We start from the raw sequence: 20,564 nt of genomic DNA, 5'->3' as shown, positions 1-20,564 counted from the left end.
TTAGGCAGAAAAGAGATTTATTAGAAGGATACTGGATAGCTTAGTGAAAGGAGTGGGTGTTTGGAAACAAGCTTTGGAAAAAAGGTCAGATGAGGAGGAGGCTGGAGAACCAAGAACACAGTGAAATGATATCCTCCAGACTGTCAGTGCCATTGGTGCCCTTGCCCCTGGATGGTTGCTGTCAAGAGGCAGTTCTCTCGATTCTGCTGCCATCCTCTCTCCCAGACCATGGTACTGGTTGCTGTCATTGCATCATCACCACCCACCACCATTCCCACCACCGCCATCAGCCGCAGTGCTATGAGCTCCACTGCTACAACACCTCCCACCACCATCTCCATCAACAGCACCATTAGAATTCTGAACCGTCCTCTGATTCTTTGCAGTAATGGTTCCAGGTTCAAAGTCCTAAAGCGACAAGATTTAGCAGTCAGGATTCAGGGAGAATAATCTGATATTTGGGTTCATTTGAGGAGGATTGGTATCTTTAGAATATGAAGTTTTCCCATCTAGGAACATGGTATACATTAAAATCTCCCACATATCCAACCACTTTTGTTAACAAAATGCCAGTCTGATTCTTTTTCATTTATAGGTGATTCTGTTTTTCTTTCAGTGTTTATGATTTTCTTTTTACCTTTCATGTTTTAAAATGTTATATGGTATTTTTTTTCACTCATCCTAATAGGATGTATGGGTCATTTTCATCGACAGTTCCTTTTCCATGTCTTTCTGCTCTATGTACTGGCAGATTTCCTTGACTTTATCTTTTGGTTCATTTACTGAGGATTATTTTGAGGATGTGCAATGGTAGATCATAAAGTGTCTAAGAAAATATTTTTTCCCAGAATATTCTTTTATGAATGTACAATCTTCCTGAACTTCTGAGAGTACTAGAGTTTTCTAAATTTCTTTTGTTGGTTGAATTATCTGTATGTCCACAGGAGTTGGTTCTACTCTCTCTCCGTGTCACATAAGCTGACTTGCTCCATCTGCCTGGTGCATCCCTGTTTGAAAACCAGGTTGGTTCTTCCAGATGGTGGGTACAATGGCGCCTTTCTCCAGGAGGCTCCTTCACTGATTGAACTGGCTGCGTGAGGGCTCTGGGTACCTATGCTGGGCTGGCAGCCTCCCGTAGTGTGCAATGGAGAGCAAGTCTTCAGGCTGAAGGCGTATCTATTAAATGAGTTAAAACCGCATTTTCCTCTGGGTTCACCTGCCTCTCCTCCAGCCCCTCCAGCTGACCTGGGGTGTGCCTGACTGCAGAGAGGAGACCCTCTTTCCTGTATCCATTTGTTCAGAGGAGCTGATGAATGGCTTCCTCTGAATTCCTACCTTCTGCTGGTGAATTTCCATTCCATTCTCTGGCTTGTGCCAATAATAACATTTCACACTTGTCTGACACCTTTTCTCCTCTGAGCTCCAAGCACTTTACAAGCAAACAGTTACTATTATTGCCCTCTGAATTCTGATGGAAAAGCTGAGAGTTACTGGATCAAAGCTGCCATGGTTGGGGGTGAGAGTGAGGCACTCAGACACCCAGGCCAGCCCCCAGCCCCAGGCAGGACCAAAGATTGCTCCCTGGGCCCCAAGGGGAGGGGGCCCGGGTCTTTAAAGAGGTCCTCAAGGAGAGGTGGCCCAGGGAAGTGCTGTAAGCGCCGGCTCCCTGGAGGCATCCTCAGAGCCCTCTTATTTCAGGGTAAAGCGGATGCTGCCTTTGTTCTTTCCTAGTGAAAGCAGAAGAGAATGGGGTTCTTGGGACCACTCCCTGAAAGGAAAGGGGGGTCAACGGTTTATGTGTTTTGTGGGAGTGAGAAGACTCACGGGATCTGCAGAGCGTCATCGGCTTGTCCTGAGGAAGGAAGAGCAGCTCTGTGTTGTATAGCCCCACACAGTGGAATAAGGATCAATTGATATAAGCTACAAGGGGCAGGGTTTCACTGTTCAGAGGCCCTGCACATGTAGTGAGCTGCCCAAAGGGGAGTGAACACCTGTCCCTGGCGGGGTCCCAATGGAAGCTGGTCCAGCTGTCAGTGAGGATGTGCATCACCTCATGGGGCTTAGGCAGGAGGACCAACCTGCTTCCAACCAAGCCCTCTTCCAACCCAGACATGTGTATCATAAGGTGTGACTCTCATGCCATCTCCTCCAGGTGATGGATGCCTTGGGGCTGAGACCCTGAAACTCTGGGGCAAGCCACACCTTGCAGAATGTATAGAGCTCCTTGGTTTCCTCCTTCTCCTTCTCTCAATCAACAAGCCTTGATGTGGGCTCTGCATTTTCCCCCTTCTGTAGGAGGCTGACTGTCTTCCATTTTCCTCCATGGAAGGTGATGTCTAGCTAGAAGAAACACCTGTCAGTGTGAAATTAGTAGCTGCCAAAAGAGGCCCTGTTGACTGAAGTGTCCACTGAGTTGGTGCGGGGAGTCGGAAGTCAGGAGGTATGTGCTGAATTCAGCTGCTTCCAGTCCGGTGGCTGGAGACAGGCCCTCAGTGACCTGGGAATACATCAATTTCAGGAAGGATTTGTGGAGCCATGAGGCTGGAGGGGACACCTAACCAGGGAGCAGCTGAGAAGAAGCCATCCCTACCCCATGGATCACAGAAGGAGGCAGGCGTGTGTGTGAGAGAGAGACTGCATTTACCAAACAGGTACAGTGCTGAGCACATCACATCTGTAGCGTTATAGCTCAGTTAAACCTTTCACAACTCAGAGAGGATCTTAGAATTCCATTTTACAGGTGAGAGATTAGAGGTTCAGTAACGGGCCCAGGGTCTTAGTAGCAGCTGGGAGCAGAGCCGGGATTTGCACCCGGTTATCCCTGGCTCCGCGTTCTCTCTGCTCTGTAACACTGCCTGCCTTGAAGGGAAGTGCCACAAACAGGGTCCCACAGACCTTGTCTGACAGGCCTGGAGCCTTTTCTGGCTGGCAGAGCCCTCCCAGGGCCCGAGTACTCTTTCCCAAGGGCTGGCTGCCCCGCGAGTCCCCGGCGGCTTCTCTGGGGTCCAGGCCCGAGCCTCAGAGACGCTGTGGAGAGCTCTGGGCCGAGGCCCAAGCACAGCAGGGCAGTGCTTGTCCAGCCCTGCGGTCTGTGATCCGGCCATTCAGAACTGGCTCTGAGCAGGCACTTATCATTCTTCCACGACCACCCAGTCAGTCCCACGCTGCCTGGAAGCGAAGCCTCGAGCTGCCCAAGCCAGCGGCTGCTCAGCTCCGGGCCCTGATGCTCCCGCCCTCTCTCTGCCACCCCCGCGGCAGCTGGCCCGGCCTGCGCAGCTGAGGGGGACGCCGGAGCCCAGAAACAGCAGGGCCCGGGCATCCGCCATGAGCTACAAAGGGAGATTCACAAATCAAAGAGGCCCGGGAGACCAAAGCTGTCACATCAGTCCATCACGCAGCCGGATCTCAAAATAACACCGGGCCAGAGGCCTGCCAGCTGTGAGTCACCCCCCAGGTCCCCGGCCATGGGGAAAAACACCTCTCTGGCCAGCTGGCCGCTCCCAGCCAGACCTGGGAGGTGCGGGTGTCTGCGGGGTGGTTCCACACGCTGTGCCATGGTGTGGGGAGGAGTCAGCCACGGTGGGAGCACTGCAGGGGCAGGAGAGAGGGGAAGAAATGGCCTTGGGGGTGATTCTTCTGTCTCTCCCTGAGGACACAGTCTGGCCCCCTCCATCCCGTCAACCTGTTCCCAGACCCTGTGATGATCACAGTGAGGCTGGCCCAGCATTCGAGGTCACTCTCTGACGTGACTGTGGCCCTCCACTGCTGGCCCACTTCTTCCAGGGTGACCAAGGAAAGTCAAGATGCTGAAATGAGCTGCAGCTCCTCTGATATCACCCTGGGGGTGACTTGCAGACCTAGAGCTCGCACTCAAGTCTTGTGATTCCCTCGCGGTGGACTTTCCCTGCCTTCTCCCCTCCAAGCACGGATCCATCACATGGATGGGAATACATGGGAAAAACTCGCAGATGTCATCATTTCCCTTTCCTGCTGGTTTAAGAATTTTCCTGACATCATTCCTCCCTATTATCCCACCATCCTGAACTCTTGTTCCTTCCTCCCAGAGTCCTTAACTTCTGCACTGAAGCAATGACTCATGCATCAGTAAACATGGAAGAGCCTGCATGAGGAAACACAGCATTCTCATTTTGTCACTAACTCCTTTCTCCTTTCTGAGCCTCACTTCTCTCATCCTTAAAATGAGGAGTTGATGAGATGTTCTCAGAGACACTTTCCATTCTAAAATGTCAGGTGTTTAGATGATGACCTGTAGTGGACTATTGATTGGGAGAATATGTTTAATCTTGGGGAATGAGGCAACAAACGGTTCAGTTTAAGGAAGGATAAGAAATAAGTCCTTGTATCTTTCCTTTGTGAGTTCCTTTGCTGTCTCCTTCCTGATACTCTTCCCTAAACCCCCAGAGCCTGGGGCTATAGCACTCTCAGAGCTGAATTTGGTCACCTTGGTGACCAGTAGCTGCTGACAGGCAGAGGATGCCAGGGCACTGATTTGAGGTTTCCCTTGCTGCCGTGCCCTGGAAAAGTGACCAGGTCTGCCTTGACTTTCTTCACCTGCAGCCAGAGTCCACCTGCCCTCAGGCGAGAAGAGAGCAGTTGCTGTGTCCCTTTCAGAAGTGGTTCATCCTTTCCATCTTCATGCAGCCTCTTGCCACACTCCTGGCAGGTGAAGTTCACATAGCATACAATTAACTATTCTAAAGTGTACAGTTCAGTGTTGTTTTGTGTATTCACAATGCTGTGCAATCATCAGCTCTCTGTAGCTCCAAAAGTTTTTCATTACCCCATAAAACACCCCACACTCACAAGTAATCACTTTCCATTCTGCCTTCCTCCCCTCCTCTGGTTTCTGTCTTTATGAATTTGCCTATTCTGGATATATCATATAAACCTAAATACACACTATGTGACCTTTTGTGTCTGGATGCTATCACTTAGCATAATGTTGATAAGATGTATCGAAGTTGCACCATGGATCAGTACTTCATTTCTTTTTTGTGGCTGAATACTATTCCAGATAAACCACAGCTTGCTTATTCATTCATCCATTGATGGACATTTAGGTTGCTTACATGTTTTGGCTTTTATGAATAATGCAGCTACATTCATGTACAAGATTTTGTGTGGATAGATGTTTTCATTCTCTTGGGTATATGCCTAAGAATGGAATAGCTGTGTCATATGGTAATTCTGTTTAACTTTTTGAGGAACTGCCAAATTGTTCTCCAAAGCAGCTGTACCATTTTACATTACCATCAGCAGTGTATGAGAGTTAATTTCTCCACATCCTTGCCAAGCTCATTATCATATGACTTTTTGAGTATAGCCATCCTAGTAGGTGTGAAGTGATATCCCATTATGGTTTTGATTTGCATTTCCCTAATGACTAACAATGTCAACCATCTTTCATGTGTTTATTGGCCATTTGTATATAGCTTCCTTGGAGAAATGTCTACTCAGGTCCTTTGCCCATTTTTAAATTGTCTTTTTATTATTGAGTTGTAAATGTTCTTTATATATTCTGGATATTAGACCTTTATCAGATATGTGATTTGTGAAAATTTTCCCATTTCATAGGATGTCTCTCCACTTTCTTGATAATGTTCTTTGATACACAAAAGTTTTAAATTTTTATGAAATCTAATTTATCTAATTTTTCTTTTGTTGCTACCACTTTTGGTGCATATCTAAGAATCCTTTGCCAAATCCAAGATCATGAAGAATTACCCCTGTGTTTTCTTCTAAGATTTTAATAGTTTTAGCTCTTATCTTTAGATCAATGATTGATTTTGAGTTAATTTTTGTATATGTTGTGAGGTGAGGGTCCAAACTCATTCTTTGCATGTGGATATCGAGTTGACCTACATGAATGGGTGTTTGGTTGAGAAAGGGAGTATTTAAACTGGTTTTTCTGCCTGAGTCCTTATGTATTTCACTATTTGGGTATACAAAAGTGTTCACATAGAAATGCATGTAAGTCAGTTCACATTTTTCAAGTTCAGGGTTACCATGAGCATTAAATGAGATGGTGTATGTAACACTTACGTAGCACAGAGTTGAATGGAACCTAATGTCGGCACTTAAGCCCAGTGTGGGGGACATAAATTATCAGACTCTTTCCAGGAAAAAAAGGTACAGGAATCCTTCCCTACAGGGGAGCTTCACTTGCCTGTGTTACGCACTCTTTGTTTCTTTCTGCAACAACATTGCTGCAAAGCCCTGTACCCTATCTCTGCTCACATTCACTCTGTGTGTGCTGGTGGCACCTCCCCTGTTGCTGGGTCATGCAGGTGGACAAGGCGAGCCCCCAGAGATAGCCCTTGACCTGGGAAGGCAAAGCTGCTACCCTGGAGCTTCCCCTGGAGACCACAGTGCCTTGTGGCTGACTGCAGTCCCAGCCATGGTTCTCTCGGAATGAGTGGAGGGCTGACTCTCAGATGTCTCCACCACACCTCTGGCTGTTCATCAGCACGAGGAAAGTGCTGCTATGAGTATGTGGTTGTCTATGCGTGCATGTCCCAGAGACTGGGTGCCGAATGGGTCTCCCCTGAGCTGTGGGCTTAGTAAATAATTATCTTTGGTGGCCACCCTTGGGGGTGGTGTCCACCATCCTAAATTCCACTTCCTCACCCAGGCATCTCTAATTATTGTCATTGCCATCTTCCAGAATTGAATATTCTCATTTTCTCCATAACTTTTTCCCTTACACCTGTCTCAATCAGTCATTCTGGAAATAGCACCAGACATCCCGGACCCCCGCTTTCTCTGCTTTCTCCCTTCCTCTGAGCTCTCTCCTGCCTTCCTCTGCTCCTCTCCTGCTTAGGCTCTGTGAAGCATCACTGCAGCCTCTCTCTTGCAGGGATCGTCACATCTCCTGCATCACTCTCCTTGGATTGAGTCCCCCAGTCAACACCCTAGCCGTGGACTGAGCCAAGCACTCCTTTCTCAGAGCTGATATCTGGGCAGTTCTGTGCTGCTTGAGAAGATTAGCCCACTAACATGTGCCCACCAGAGCCATGGGAAGCCCACTCCCCACAGTGGCTGCTTCCAAACTTCTTTCACTTTCAGCAGGAGGCTCCCCTCCTTCCTTGCAGCCCCGTGGAAGCCCGGCCTCCCCCTCCTCTCCCTGTATCCTGCACACCTCCTTGTGCCAGCCTTAGGGCTCTGCCCTTTGATGGCCCATTTTTGCTCCCATCACTCTTTGTTAACCTTTTCTTTGCTGGTTTCTGCCTCACTCTTCCGTCTCACAAAGAAAGGAGCCCCGATTGTCCCCACAGTCCCTCAAGCACTGCTTTGACTCGCTCCCATTTTGACCAAATTTCTTGTCATTTCCCAGCCTCTGCCCATGCTCCTCCTTTGCTCACTGGCATCCTCCCATCCCCCAATGCCCCTGCTGTTCAGCGATGGGGGCTGAAGCCCTACAAGCTGAGTGAGTGCCTTGCTGTTGAACCCAACCTGGAGGGCATCCTTCAGTCTTTAGCTTTTGTGATTTCTCTGCAACGTTGGAGTTTGGGGACCATTTCCTTCTTGGTTTCCATGGTGACACTTCCTTCAAGGGGCTCCCAAATCTCCTGGTGGTTTCCTTCTCCAGTTCTTTTGTAGGCTCCCTTCCTGCTTGCTGGTGACTTAGACACTGGGTCTCCAACTCTGTCCTTGCCTCTTCTCTCTCCCTGCACCTCTCCCCTCCCTGGGTTGTCTGGTCCACCTTGAGGTCTCCTGTGGTCTGGAAGGTCTGAGGTAGATGTTCTTTTCCTCGCACACTGTGGGTTGTGCCTGCCAATGTTCTCTGTGTGGCGGCCAGACAGCCATGGTCTGGTGCCATGAAGACTCTGGCTTCTAAGATCTGGGCAGCTCTGGCCAGATCCTCACACCTCGCTGCTCTGTGGCCTGTGGGTCAGCAGTGTGGGCATCACCCGGGTGCAGGTCAAACACGCAGGGTCTGAGCCTCACCCAAGGGTCTGCAACCGAATGTGGTTGTTGACAAGCCTCCTGGGTGATTAAAACACAGCAGAGTGTGAGGGGCTGCTGTGGGCCCATTTCAGCTTGAACAGGGTCCGAGCTGCCTGTCTGCTAAAACGGGGCATAGCAGGGAGAATCTCAGGGAACATGATTTCTTAAAATGCTCTTGCCTCAAAATGGAGACCAGGTTTCCAAGAGAAATATGATGGAAGGAGCTCTATTTTTTTTCTAATGGAATGATAACTTAGGCTCAGCAAACAAAAGAGATTCTTGTTTGAAAGTAACCCTTGCCCCCGCCTTGTGGGCTACTGGGGGAATCAAATTAAGAAAGAAAAAGCAGTAGCAGTGTAGATGTTTGGCTGTGCCAAAGGCGGGAGGATCTCAGGGTTGAACTGTTCCCATCCATGGTTTGGGGCCAGGCCCGGGTCTGATAACACTCTGCAGGGAGGAGATTGGGAGGATTTCCTTTGAGAGGCTGGATGCATCTTTTGAATTTCATCCAAGGGCAGGGCCCTTCAGGGTGCTGCTGCCTCCCCAGACCTCCCTCACTCTGCCTTTCAAGGGTAATGCTCAGACCCTTTGCTCCCCCGAAATGGTCCCACGGACCTCGAGCACATGGGTATTCCGTGGCTGAACACGACCAAAATCAACTCTGGCTTTTGAGCTGGCTCCCAAGGCCAAAAACAATAGCTCCTCCTGCTCTGCGTTAACAGAGTGGTTTGGGTTTAGCTGGTAACTCACCCCGTCACCAGCCCTGCCTCTGTAACCAGCACCCCTGGGCCTGGGCAAACAAGGCCAAGGCTGTCTGCAAGAAACAAGAGCCCCACTGTGGGGCCGGCGTGCTCTGGTCCCACACTCCCAATGAAGATGATAGGGATGGAGAGGAAGTGAGCCTGGGACAGGCCCGGGCTCTTATGGTTTCAGGCAGAGTAGAAAAGCCTGAACAAGAGAGCTCCCAGCAGCCTCCTGGAAGCGGCCAAGGTCTGGTCTCCAGAACAGTCCTACAGCCACAGCCCAAGGCCTTCACCGTGTCTAGCTACCATCTCATTACCTAGTAAGTGCTGATCCTAGGCCAGTGGCCTCCTCCCTTGTCCCTGCTGGGTACCTGTCACTCACCATTTATCCCTTATCTTAGCTATCACTCTCAAGAAGCATTGCTGTCCCCCCAGGGCAGGTGTCTCTGGCATCTTCACAGCGCCCTGGCCTCCCACCAGCTCCTGTCTGTGTAGGAGACTCTGCTGTAACTATGTTTCACCCTTGGTTGTAGGACTGCCAGGGCAGGCTCTGAGACACACTGCAGGTCCCCCTTTAGGAAAGGGCTCTCTGCTGCTCAGCTGTGAGTGGTGTGGTGAGCTGCTGGCCTCTGGCTGCTTCCTAGCCTAGTCACACTTCCCTGGGGCAGCCTCCATCAACAGAGCAAGGCGAGGTACCGGGGCATAGCTCTTTCCCCAAGCAACGGAGTCTCCTCTAATGGTTTTGCTCCAGAGCTCTGTGGGCCTGGCAGAGACTTGGTTATATTTGCATCACAGCCTGACTTCTTCCTGCCCAAACCCACGTTGCTTCATAGAGGGTAACTGCCAGCCAATCTTTTATGCGCCTAACTCTACCTCATGGTTTGCTTCCCAGAAAACCCACTTGGGACAGCCTGGCAGGGCTAGGACCCATGTGTTTCCTGCATCCAGCACCTAAGGGGTCTCAGAGAGGATGATGGGGGAAAACGGATAGGTGGGTGGATGGACGGATGGATGGATGGAGCTGTTCTAATTATTTCACTTAATCCTCACAGCTTAATCTTCATGAGGTTGGTGTTATTGTTTTAATATCATAAGAGAGGACTAAGACACAGAATGGTTAAGGAACTTGCTTGGGGTCCCACAACCCAGGGGTCAGGACATGGGTAGTGTGGGTGGGGCTCCCTGAAGGCAGAGGCTGCCCCTCTGAGAGCTGTTTGTGCCCTTGCCTCGTCTGCCCTGCATTGTCCTGGAGGATTGTCTCAAAAGCCCAGGGAGCCCGACAGAAAGGGAAAAGGACTCTTTGGTCTAGAGTATCTATTTCCAATACACATCCACAGTGTGTACACTGCAACCAGGCCTCCCTCCTGACAAAGTCTGGCTTTAAAGTGCTGCTCACTGGACATGCATTTCAGGCCTGTGCCACACTTGAAGGCCCCACCTGCTGGGTTGCCCCAAAGAGGCTGCAGCTGGGTCCACGGTGGCACGGTGTGTGGATGGGACACCTGGACCTCTGGCACAGGAGCAAGCCCGGCCCACCATGGTGCTGGCCCCATCCTTGTGCTCCAGCTGCTGGGGCCCCTTCCTGGAGGCCACAGCACAAGCACCGGCTTGAGTGTGTGTCCAACACACGTGATGTGCTCTCACCCCTCCCGTCCCATTGACTCCCACGGCCCCTCCGGGATCCCTGTTTTACACGTGAGGGAATAGGCGTAGAAATTAGGTGACCCTCCAAAGGCATCCCAGAGGGCAAGTGGGGCAGCAGCCGGAATTTGGGCCCAGCACTAGAAGAGACACGGCCATCCTGTGTCTCTGAGTCTCAGCAGCGAGGGATGGAGCATCAGTCTGGACCATTCTCACCTGGATGGGAAAATGAGTGGCATGCAGAGGGCATCCAAAGAGCCCAGGGTCTCGTGTGCAGGAGGGGCCGTGCCTGGCTCCTGAGCCCCACACAGGTGAGCCGGCTTCCATGCATCGCATTCTGCGCACATGCCCCGGCCTCGTCTTCATGCATGGGGTGGAGGGGGCATCAGGAGGGAGCACTGTCCCCCAGCCTGGACGTTAGCGAAGTCCAGGATCCGCATGGCGCACCAGGTCCCCGCCCGGATGCCCACACCCAGGTGTGCAAGAGCCGGCCGGAGCCCCCTGAGCAGGACCCCAGGCCTGGCCTCCTGAGTCTCTCCTTCCTCCTCTGCCAATTAGGAAGAGTAATGCCTTCCTGCAGGGTGGTGGAGAGGATGCGAGGCAGGGCATAAACTCTAAAGAGCTCAGGCATATTAACTATTCCTGTGGTGAGAAGCCGAGGAAGAGCGCGGGGTTCGTAAAGCGAGGGTTGATCTGTGGAGCAGTGATTTACGAATTTCTGGCCAGGGACCTCTGGGGAACCCCGGCCCTCACTTGTTCCTTGCCTGTGGAGCCATGTCAGGACGACCATCGAGGGTCCTGAGAGGCGTGGATCGGCTTCCACGACCCCCTGGTAAGATGCCACCTGGGTTTGTATTGAGTCCCGTTAGTAGCCAGAAGCTGGACCGTGAGGCAGACCCTGGGCCTCAGCCTGGACGGACCCTCTGGGTGGCCAAGAGGAGTCCAGCCTGGAGTGCTAGGCCTTGGTGGGCCCAGGACAGGAGGCTCCCTGGATGCTTCTGAACGAGGCCTGATCCTGCTGGGTGGAGAGGCCCTTTCGTCATTTTGCTTCATTACAAGTGACAACTGGCTGTGACTGGCTCCACGCATGGTGGTACAGCCCAGTCCCTGGAGGACTGTAAGTCAACAGAGGTCTGAGTGTTTTGCCTGCCCTTGGTGGGGCTTCCCAGGGGCAGAAGACTGGACCGGGCATCCTAGGAGGCCCCTCCCAGGTTTATGTTCCTTCTTTGGGGCCTAGTGGGGCCTCTTCTCTCGGCTCTTCTGGGCAGGGGCTCTGCAGAAGCTCACTTTCTTCCCTGGCTCAGGCCTGAGCTGAGGCCTGTCAGGGTCTGCTGCTCCCCACCCCCCATGTTTTGACTAGGCCTGAGGGTCACAGTGGCCTTCCCTTGTCAGAGACTCAGTCCAGCCTATTGGGACCCAGGGGCTGGGGAGGGAGTGGCAGACAGCCCTTTGGCTTGCTGTGGGATCAGGAGGCTCAGGCTACCCTTAGATAGGAGAAGCAGCAAAGGCCTCACCGAACCAACTGCACAAGGGGACCACAGACCACCCCGCGGGTGGTGACAGCAATGGCATTTGCTGTACCCCAGCTACAGTGGGGTGAGATTGACTCTGCAATCAAGAACATGGGCTTTGATGAGCAGGACATGGACTGAAATTCACACTCAGACTCTTCAGCTACATCACCGGCCCTCTGAGTCTCTCGGTGCCCTCACCTTCCAGCTGGGGAGAACATTTGCCTCCCAGCGCCGTGTGGAAGCATGCTATGCCCTGAGATAAGCCCTATAGTAAAATGTCTGAGTCTTGCATGTGGAATCATGGGGGAAGTCAGGGGATTATTACTAGAGCCATGGCAGGCCCTCCGTGTGTGGTTCATCTCAGCCCTTACACGGAGGGTAAGGCAGTAGGATACCCATTTTCCAGACAGGGAAAGCTAAGGTAGAGGAGACTATAGATGTGATTTGCCCAACATCTCACAGGCTTAGAACCCTGATGTATTTAACCCTGAAGCTTGGACTGTTATTTACTACCTTTTGCATTATCTCCAGGGGCTGGAATTTTATGCCCCTGTTACCCAGGATGCTCCTAGAAATAGCAAAGAATCAATAGAGAGTTTGTAGTATTGCTCAATAATGCAAGGGTTTCAGAAAATTCCTCCACAGACATGCAATATGGGACTGCAGGAGATTTCTCTATCTTTCCTGGCTGAAGACAGCCTGCCTTTCTGATCTCTGGCTGGAACCAGAAAGAATTCTGCCCTTCTCCTCACCCCCGCCCCTGGAGGATCCTGACATCAAAGAGGACCTCATGCCCGGCTTGCCCTTATCTCCATTGGTACCCCAGGCTGCCCAGCTTTGCATTTTCTATTTTCAGAGGGCTTAGGTTAATCTGAAAGTCCTGCCAGAGACCACCCACCACCCTTAAACAAACAGCTCACCTTTCAGCCCAGAGCCGACCTCTCTGCCTGGGATGTTTGATAGGCCTGGTCTCACCGAATGTGGCTAATTAGCCCTAACATTTGTGGCACTTTCACAGATGTCAGAGCCAGAAAGCCCAGCCCACAAGGAGTCACTTCTTCTGAAAGCCCTTACTTTGGCTGGTCTCCCCACTCCAGGGCAGTGAAGGCCAAAGCTGAGAAGGCATGCAGAGATGATAAACACTACAGACTCTTGGCTGAAGGCTGGGCGTTCAAAGCCAGCAATGCTCCAGACCACAGACCCTCAGGTGGGGACCACCTCCCTGCTCTGCTCCAAGGTGCTCCTAGGGCAGGGATGTGGGTGATGGTCAGGAGGAGCTCAGAGTTCATTTGCAAGTCTTTAGGAACTTCTCCTGGTTATCATCTAAAGAGGAAGTTACCACTTCAGGCTAGGAATGGTGTGGGTAGGGTGCACTGGACCCACCTGAAGTCACTTCCTTATGCTTGTCACTCTGTTGTCTCATCTTTGTCCTTGCAGGGAACCTGTTGTAAGAGCTCTAAATTGAGAACGAACCCTGGGCTCGTCTGCGAGGACAGCAGAAAGTGGGGAGAGATGCCATGGGGCAGAGGGAGAGGAAGCCACACTGGGAAGATGATGGATCAGTTCAGGCACTAGGTTCAGGAGGGAGAACCTGGGCACCCAGATGCCTGGAAGTCTGTGAAAACCTCTTTCAGTTAAATATCCTACTTTAAAACTTAGTGGCTTACAGCAACAAGTATTATCCTTCCTGGTCCTGTTCTGGGTTGATGGGGCTCAGCTGGGTGGTTCTTGTTTAGGCTGTCTCATGCTGCTGCAGTCAGATGATGGCTGTGCTGGAGTGTCTGAGGGCTCAGCTAGGCTGGACATCCAAGTCAGCTCACTGACACGGCCAGCTGTGGCTGCAGGGCATGGGCTAGGAGCTCAGCTGAGATGGTCAATACCTGAACACCTAGCTGGGACTTCTCTGTGTGGTGTGCACGTGAACAGCCAAGAATGCTTTCTTAAGAGCAAGTGTTCCAAGAAGCCCAGGTGGCAGCTGCAAGTCTTCTTTTGGCCCCACCTCAGAAGTCCTAGATATTACTTCCAACATGTTGTACTGGCCAGGCAAGTCACTGAGGCCAGTCCATTTTCAAGAAAGGGGATTAGACGTCTCTAGACATGAGGAGTAGCATGTGCCTGCAGGGAGGTAAGGACAAGATGGTGGCAATCTGGAATCTATCACCTCCTGGTCTTGCCAGGTAGAATGTGGAAAGCTGGTATGAGGGTTTTCTCTAGGTCCTGTCTTGTGTTGCTAGGCAACAGTGAAAATGGTGAGCATACCTCACGTATGAACTTTACAAAGCTTTTTTCCCATCCATGTGATTTGCCAAAGAGTGAGCAAGAGCTTAGTGAGAGGCAGAGTGTCCTTGTGTCCGCCTATGTTGAAGAGGAAGGGACAGACTCAAAACAGCTCAGTGACTTTCTTTAAATGGCATGGGTCTTCTGCCATTGGCCAAGCTCAAAGCCCACTTGTTCTGGTGGGAGATACCCTCAGTGGATGAAATGTCCTCCTGCCCCAGCCTCCCCAGCATTCTCAAGCCTTGGTGGCTCCTTTCCATGCCCCCTGGGCAACAGGGTCACTCTTGGGTTCTGACTTGGCTCTCCTGCTCTTTGCTGAATGCCCGGCTAACTGGCTTTCCTTCTCTGTGGCTCAGTTTTTCCATGCTTACTATGAACTTGGAGTCAGGAGTGGGGATCAAGCAAAGGAGTCAGAGAAAGCAAAACCTCCCTGGGTGGTGCAGAGTGGGCTCTGGGAACTGCCCAGAGGCAGACAAAGAGGCCATTTCCAGCTGGCCCCACTGGCATCTCCCTTGCTGCTTTCTAGGCCACTGGTCCAAGGAGAGCGCAGATCAATAGCTAGCTATTGGGCAGATCCCCAGGCCAGCGCAAGCTCTGAGCATCCAATTGTGTGTGGAACCTGCAAACTGCCCCAATCTTTAGCCAGTTGAAATATGAAAAGTAATTCTATTTTGCCTAAATACACTCAAATCATTCAGGGGTGGTGTGTGTGTCTTTAATGAGGTGGTTGATATTGTAAGACAGATTGCATTAATAAATTTTGTATTTGTCATTTCTACCCAAGAGCCTACCCCATTTCTTCTAGGTCTTAACCATTTGGGGTATGGACCTGGCTGGTACTAGGGTCAACACAAGTGAAGACCATCAGTAACTAACACTGGCTGGAGACCCCTGCACATGAGAGCTAGTCTGGAAATCGGGGGCCCAAATGCCAACAACATTGATGGTTAACCCCTCAATGTCACATGCAAGTACCTTTCTGGGACCCTGGCCCTAAAAGTCTAGAGAATACAATTGCCACACCCGTGAGCGACTACACCACACCTGTGTCAGGAGAAAGGCACTTCATGGATGGAGTGAGCTAGTGTGTCTTCCAAAAAGGCCAGACATGGGGGTAAGAACAGAATTTTCACCCCAAGAAGCAAGCTCTGTTTTGACCCTGACACAGTGTTAGGAGGTGAAAACTGACAGCATACAGATAGAATAAAGCTCTGAAACATGATTTTCCTCCCCAAAACGCAGCCCAGGAAATGCTGCCCCCTCTTGCCAGCATAAACATTTATACATAGCCTGGGCCCAGGGCCACCAGTAATAAAATATAAAATACACAGAGCCCAAGTCAACAGGCAAGGAGGGCCAGGGCATGTGGTAGGTTCCAGTCTGGCCTGGGAGGTTCTTCTGGGTACCAATTCTGACAGCCTCTTCCCTTTCCAGAGCTTTCCCAGGTTCCCTCAGCGAGGTCTCCCTATGCCTGGGACGACAGCAGCAGGGTATTTCAGAGATCTAGGATAGAGAAATAGAGATTCAGCCAGGTGACAAACGGCGGGGTCCTGGGCATTGCCCCCATCACTAGGTGCTGCCAGGGAAATTAGCAGCCGGAAGCAGGCAAGCCCAGGGGTCCATGGGCTCTGTGCTCCGAAGAGCTGGTTGGAACCTCTCTGGCTCTCTCAGGGCAGGAGAGAAATGTGGAGAGGGTGGTATTAATGGTTACTCCTCATCTCTAGCAAAGAAACTGGGGATTAGGGGTGACAGCTCCCCACTTATCCTGATCCATGGAAATGGTCCTAGTGTCTGAAGAGAGAGTGGCTCTCATACGGCTTCCTCGGTTAGTGTTCCAGCTATCATTTCTGTTTAATAAAGTGCCCCAAAACTTGGAGAATTAAAACATTTTGTCATGCTCTGTCATGGTTCTGAGGGTTGACTGAGCTCAGCAATGTAATGCTCTGCCATGTAGTTGTAGTCAGACGTCATCTGGGGCTAGAGTCATCTGAAGCCTAACTTGGCTGGACATCCAAGATGCCTGGTGCCCGGGGCTGAGGTGGCTAGGATCTCGGGGCTGGCTGGGAATCTCTCTCTATACATGGCCTTCTCCTGTGGCTGTGTTGGGTTTCCTCATAGTAATGGCAGTCTCAGGACAGCTGGACTGCTTACATGATGTCAGGCTTCCTCCAGATCAAGTGTTCTAGGAGACCAAGGCAGAAACTTCATGGCTTCTTATCACCTAGCCTGAGAAGTCACTCTGTGTCACTTCTGCTGCATTTCATTGGTTATATTGGGCCAGCCTGATTCAATGTGGAAGTGGACTAGATGAGGACGTGGATATTGGAAGGCGTAGTTCATTGAGGAGGCCACCTTTGGAGGCAGCTCTCACAGATAGGAAGAGAGGAACTAAGATTAGGGAGGCTTAGAAACCTTTATTCCTTCTTACATTCACCATGAAGCCAACATGGCCAAAGGGAGTCCTCTGATTCACCACCTCTGACTGACAGGCAGGACTGCTGGAGCCCTGGGGCTTCTGGGACCCTGCCTGGGCAGACTCCCTGGTCCCTGGGTCAGCTCATTATCGCTATGTTCTGAAATGTCCCTCAGACAACTCTTCCTTATTTCCATGTGTCCTGTAGTTCTGTCTCCATAGCAACTTCTCAGTTTTGGTCCCTGGCTCTTTACCTTCTGTAGCAAATTTCTCTTCAATGGCTTTCACTGTCTCTACCCTCTCATTGCTCCAATCCATCGAGCACAAAGTTGCCAAGATAATTATCATGAGATCCTGCTGTTAGCCTCATACTCTCCTATAGAGGAACCTGCAGTAGATATGAGTGAAGTATAGCACCCAAGTGAGAGGCTCTGGAAGGAGAAAGAAGTGCATTGGCTCCATATGAAGTCAAAAGTCATTTACCTCTATTTGATCCATGAACAGTATAGAGGACTTAGAGGGCTTTATTATGTATGCATATGGCATATATGTATGTATATATATATTGTGTGTGTGTGTGTCTGTGTGTGTATAGATATATGGCATGCCTCTCTCTCTCTCTCTCTCTCTCTCTCTATATATATATATATATATATATATGGCATACAGAAGTACTTCAGGTCTCTTGGAGAGGCTGATAAGTCAGAAAACAGTAGATGAAATTAAAAAAAATAGAGTTTACAAGTGATGGATGCTAGCTCTCTGCTGTCTGGTGTAAAGCAAGACCAAAATTGTGCTGTGAGCTGGCCTGTCAGGAGCTGTCCTTGGGGGTTTCCAGCCACCAGGACAAAGAAAAAAGCAAGACTTTAAAGAGCTGGAGAATTAGTGGTCTGGCTCTAGCCATGCTACCCCAGTGGGGCTCTGGAGCTCATCATCTCTGCTTGGGGAAGGATCTGATTTATGGGATGGGAGGCATCTGTTTTTCCCTGTGCTAAATCTTCGGGGTAGGTGCTGAGATCGAGAATGTTGAAATAATTACAAAGAGTAGGAAACCCCAGCCTAAGATCCTGAAGGGCCCTATTCAGAACATTTTTTTAAATCCTGCAACAGCAATATTATGTTAAGTTCTCCTGTAGAATTTATTCCTTTATTCTTTTTCATACCCATCAAAATCCCTCAGCTTGGAGGAATAGCTCTTCCATCTCCCCAGGCTCCCTTTACTCTCCTTCTGTTCACAAACTGCCTGCTGCTTAGCCTTCACCCCATGCAGGCCTGGGGACGTCTCTGGTTAAGGGATCTCCACTTTCTCTGGTTGGAATGTACTCCTCATCCATTTATGACAAGCCATGCCTTTCTTTAAAATCTGGATCATAAATAGATGTATACTTACCTAGAAGGGGGCTTATAAGAAAATTCCAGATAAAGATAACAGAAGAATGGGTCTCTGCCTTTATGTTTTGAGATGATTTGGAAACATTAAGGAGAAATAAAACAGAAAAAAATTACATGTGATGAAACTAGAAATCAGGCACCCCTTTGACCCACAATTGGTGAAAAAGCCTGCACAGCCCTCCAAAGACAAGTTGCACAGCCTGAGGTCAAACAAATGACCCCTCCTTTAGAATGGCAATGGTCAGGGACACTGGAGGGTTCTTGAGGGCAGCCTGGCAGAAGGAGGGCTAGGAGTCTGGGCTAAATGAGATAACATGGTGGAAACACATGGACATGCATCTTTGCAAAAATGTGCATATCACAGTGGAGGCCAAAACAGGGAGGTGTCGACTGAAAAGAAATGTACGTGAGAGCTGTGAGTTAAGTCTTATTTGGGGCAAAATGAGGACTATGGCCTGGGAGACAGGCTCTCACATAGCTCTGAGCAACTGCTCCAAAGAAGTAAGGGGGGAGGTCAGTATATACGCGACTTTAGTGAAGGGGTTACATGCAGCCAAGCACACGTTTTGGCAGGAGGTTGCTGCTAGTCACAAGAAGGTCGCTGCTAGCCATGAGGAGCAGATGTCTCTGTTAATTATTTTAGTGCTTTTCTAGATATGAGAAGATGCAAGAAATTGGGCTCATAAAATCTTCTCCTGAAAATATCCAACTATCCGAAGGCCTGTTCTGCCAGTTTTCCCCAGAGCACAGAGTGCCTCATTCCTGTTCTCTGCCCTGAACGTCCTTCAGGGTGTGTTGAAGGTCAGCGACTCCAGTGTCAGTGCAGTGACTTCATCCTTGTAGAGGCAGATGGTGAGGGACAATTTTTCATCCACAGAGGGAGAGCAGCTGACTTTCAGTCACTGATCTTGGTCACCAGAAGGAAAGTAAACATGAAATCACAGATAGAGATAGAGATATGGATATGGATATAGATACATAAATAAATTCTACTCACACAACTGTGACACTGAGCTTCACTCTAAGCCTGGAAGATTTCCTGACCTAGTTCAATCATAACTTCAGGGAAGAATGTTGGTGAGAATGTGTTTGTAGACAATAGGCCAACACCAAGCTGCCCGCTTACTTGCTCTTCTTCAACAACTAGCTGGAACAAAAACACAGGACTCCCTTCAAAGATGAGCAATGACCAGAAAGAAATCAACATGGTACCTATGCAAGATATGGAAACCAACAGAAGAAGGAAAAGATTAAGACAAAGGGTAAGTGAGAAATACACACCTGGAGCCTTACGCCATCCAAGCAAATGTACCTGAACCAATTCCATGAAATCAATAAAACTAAAGAAAATGTCATCTCTCTGAAGTAAAAGAGCTCGAAAAAGAGGTATGAGGGCTTGAAAAAGATATGATAGAGAATGAAAGATTTAAAAAAATATGAGCTGGTAGCAAAAGATTAAAAACCTTATAGAAAGGAAAGCTACATGAGAGTCATCAAAAAGGAGACTGGATACTGTTGAATATATAGGCAGCGACAAGGACCAAATTGAGGAAGTGAAGCAAAATGAAATGAAAAGATAAAGAGCTAAAATAGATTAGAAGAAAGTGAAATTTGAAAGGCAGACAAATACTGTCTAATATATAAATAATTTATTTTCGTCAAGACAACAGTGGAAGAAATATAATCGAAAAATAAACATATAATAAAGAAACCTTCTTCACATAAAGGAAGATCTACATTTACCTGAAACTTTATGACTTAGCAAAATTGTTATAGAACAATTAAAAATGAGAGACATTCCTACAGAGACCCTGGAATTAGAATGCAAAGAAAAAATTCAATGGCCCCCCACCTTTTTAAAAAACCAACTCAACTACAAGGAAAGACATTTCCATGATAATGGCTAGCAGTTTTCCCAACAGAATCATTGAAAATTAGAAGACAATACAATAATCTTTAGAGAACGAAAGAATACTTAGAATTAAACTAAGTTATGCTGCCTTTTAAAAGTAAATAATAATGAGGATACCATGGGCAATACTTCTGAATTCCAGACCCTATGTGAGTGCTTACACATATAATCCTCACCTAAGTTTCTCAAAAACCCCATGAGGTGGGTACCGTGATTAGCCACATGTTAAAGATGAGGTTCCTGCCATCTAGGGAGACTGAATAAACTTCGCAAGGTCACACAGCTTGAAATGGCAGAACCAGAATTTGAACACAGGAGTCTGAGGCCAGATCTTGCTCTCCTAAGTAGTATCCTATCTTTTCAAACTTGCAAGAACTCAGGGATATAAATCCTTGAAAATCTGCCAGAAGACCAATGCCTGTGATGCAAGAACGGAATGGGAAGGGTGTTAAAAAAGAGTAATGGTGTGCATTGAGTCCACTTTAATATAGTCCAGGAACAGCATAGATGTGGAAAGCATGTTTGTTTGTGAGGTTTGTGATTGGCAGCTCTAAGGTAGCCCAACCAGCCCCGCCTCCTAGTATTCATGTCCTCGTTGGATCCCCTCCCCTCGAATGTGGGCTGGACCTGCAAACTTGCTTGTAATGAATAGAAAATGGCCAATATGGTGGGAGTCTCTCCCGAGATTAGGTTACAAAAAGGCT

Source organism: Hippopotamus amphibius, chromosome 5, assembly GCF_030028045.1.
Source record: "Hippopotamus amphibius kiboko isolate mHipAmp2 chromosome 5, mHipAmp2.hap2, whole genome shotgun sequence".
In the NCBI taxonomy this organism is placed as follows: domain Eukaryota; kingdom Metazoa; phylum Chordata; class Mammalia; order Artiodactyla; family Hippopotamidae; genus Hippopotamus; species Hippopotamus amphibius.
The sequence above is the reverse complement of the archived record's forward strand: the minus strand, read 5'-3'. Positions refer to the sequence as shown.